Genomic DNA, 2,500 nt, shown 5'->3' with positions numbered 1-2,500 from the left:
GATGAGTCCCGTATCGTTATTTTTCGTCACTACCTCCCCGTGCCGGGAGTGGGTAATTTGCGCGCCTGCTGCCTTCCTTGGATGTGGTAGCCGTTTCTCAGGCTCCCTCTCCGGAATCGAACCCTGATTCCCCGTTACCCGTTACAACCATGGTAGGCGCAGAACCTACCATCGACAGTTGATAAGGCAGACATTTGAAAGATGCGTCGCCGGTACGAGGACCGTGCGATCAGCCCAAAGTTATTCAGAGTCACCAAGGCAAACGGACCGGACGAGCCGACCGATTGGTTTTGATCTAATAAAAGCGTCCCTTCCATCTCTGGTCGGGACTCTGTTTGCATGTATTAGCTCTAGAATTACCACAGTTATCCAAGTAACGTGGGTACGATCTAAGGAACCATAACTGATTTAATGAGCCATTCGCGGTTTCACCTTAATGCGGCTTGTACTGAGACATGCATGGCTTAATCTTTGAGACAAGCATATGACTACTGGCAGGATCAACCAGGGAGCTGCGTCAACTAGAGCTGAGCAGCCGGCCGCCCGGGAGTGTGTCCCGGGGGCCCGCGCGAACACGCAAGCGTCCGCTCAATCATTCTGCAAACAGGAGGAGGCTGAGCTCCCCTGCACAATACACCTCGAAACCCTCTCAGGTCCCGGCGGCGCGCAGCGCCGTCCCAAGTACTTGGTCGGGTTCGAGAGAGGCGCAATCGCCCGGAGTTAGGCGAGTAGACGCTTTCGGTGCGACCACCCGTGCTCCCAACTGAGCTTGCCGCTGCCGACAGAGGCCCGGGAGCGTGCTGTCGTGGCATTGCCGGCGGGAGACAACACGCGCCACCTACGGTGACCGGCAGCTCCAACGCCAGCGCCACAGAAGGACAAAAGCCCCACTTGGGTGCCGAAGCGAACTCTCCCAGCACAGCGCACGCGCCAACACATCCGCACAGCTGCGATACAAACCACCAGCGAGAACCGCTGGGGCGACCGAGCAGCAGACGGCGTCGCGGCGCCGAGCGCCGGGCGGCGGCGCATCCTCAACGCACACAGTCCTCAATCGGACCAGCACACTGAAGATGTCCACCGCGCTTCGCACCGGGCCCGCGAGGACCTACTTTGGCCGCACGGCGCCGCGCGCAGGGTGCGCCGGCGCGCAGCTGCGACGCCTGCCGCGTCCGTCGGCCGGCGCGCCTGCCACTGGCCGCCCCCACCAGCCGGCTGTAGCGCGTGCGCCCACGCACCGCGCGGCCAGCACGCCGGGAGGCGCCCCCTCACCGGCCGGGGACGGTCCCACCCAGCCACCGCCGCGTATCGCTTCACACCCAGATGCCGTTCAGTTTCGTCGGCATGGTGGGTATCGCTGGAACAACCGGTTCGTACCTCAACCTATCGTCGCCATCACCGATTCACCCCTAGCGAGAACAACCGCACCACAACAGGTTACCATTTGTTCATTTGCGTAACTTCACCAGAAAACGCAGGCGTCCATCGCCATTTGCAACTTCAACGATTATTGCATGCCTGTGTCAGGTGTCACGCCACACTACGTCTGCCCACATACACGCAACAAAATGTGCACGCCTAGACAATACGTGGAAGGTGGCCCCCGTACGTATGCGATGTCCATTGCTCGAACGACTGTCAACCGGCCTCTGTAGCATGTCGCAGATATGGAACGCGGTGCACCATGCCATCACGGTGTGTGAGGAGAGACGACTAGGTCCGAATACATCAACAGACAGCTCATGCTGATCGCCATCCACGGCGTCCGTTCCTCCCACACGTCTCTATGGCGTACCACACTGCAATCCAGCTCTCATAGGGAGACGACACGTAGCTGCGTGCACAATATTTGCACTGTATGGTCCGCCGTTTTTGGGCGCAGTCGTTGTACGGTCACACATGTGCCACGATGTATCATTCGGTACATAAGGACGAATGTGCAGTACAGATTGTGGTTTACGCGTACGACATTAGCGGACGGTTGACACAGGCCGCACCACAACGTAGCCTGAGTACGTCGCATGCGAAGGGCATTGAACATGCAAACTTCTCACCAACCAGCTTGCGAAGGCAGGGGGGCAAGGTGGGGACGTGGGGAGGGGCGGCATGTACGTCCTGCTGCCATCCACATTACAGTGTACAGCAGGAGCATGTGGAAAGTCAGCAAGACTTGCAAGGTGTTTAACATGAAGCGATACACAGGGGAGCGGGCAGTGCGAGTAGCGAACTATATTGCGAGGGTTGCGGGTGGGCAACACTACACTAATTGAACGAGTCGTATAACAATTACAGAGCAGGTTTAGGCGACAACATGGGTTACGTTAGGGGACAACGTGGGTTACGTTAGGGGACAACGTGGGTTACTTTAGGGGACAACGTGGGTTAGGTTAAGGCACAACGTGGGTTAGGTTAAGGCACAACGTGGGTTAGGTTAAGGCACAACGTGGGTTAGGTTAAGGCACAACGTGGGTTAGGTTAAGGCACAACGTGGGTTAGGTTA

General features: G+C 58.0%; 1 non-coding gene across 1 annotated transcript in view; it reads right to left on the bottom strand.

Annotated features, from left to right (window-relative positions):
* The window catches only part of LOC124732838, a 1,909-nt gene extending 1,398 nt beyond the window's left edge, over positions 1-511 (bottom strand). Inside the window, exon 1 of the ribosomal RNA XR_007008814.1 lies at positions 1-511. This exon is cut by the window's left edge and continues 1,398 nt beyond it. This is a non-coding gene — a ribosomal RNA (small subunit ribosomal RNA).
* Between the last annotated feature and the right edge of the window lie 1,989 nt (positions 512-2,500).

This window comes from Schistocerca piceifrons, unplaced genomic scaffold (genome assembly GCF_021461385.2).
Source record: "Schistocerca piceifrons isolate TAMUIC-IGC-003096 unplaced genomic scaffold, iqSchPice1.1 HiC_scaffold_1364, whole genome shotgun sequence".
NCBI lineage: Eukaryota > Metazoa > Arthropoda > Insecta > Orthoptera > Acrididae > Schistocerca > Schistocerca piceifrons.
Note: the sequence above shows the minus strand (reverse complement) of the source record. Positions and strands in the feature narration are given on the sequence as shown.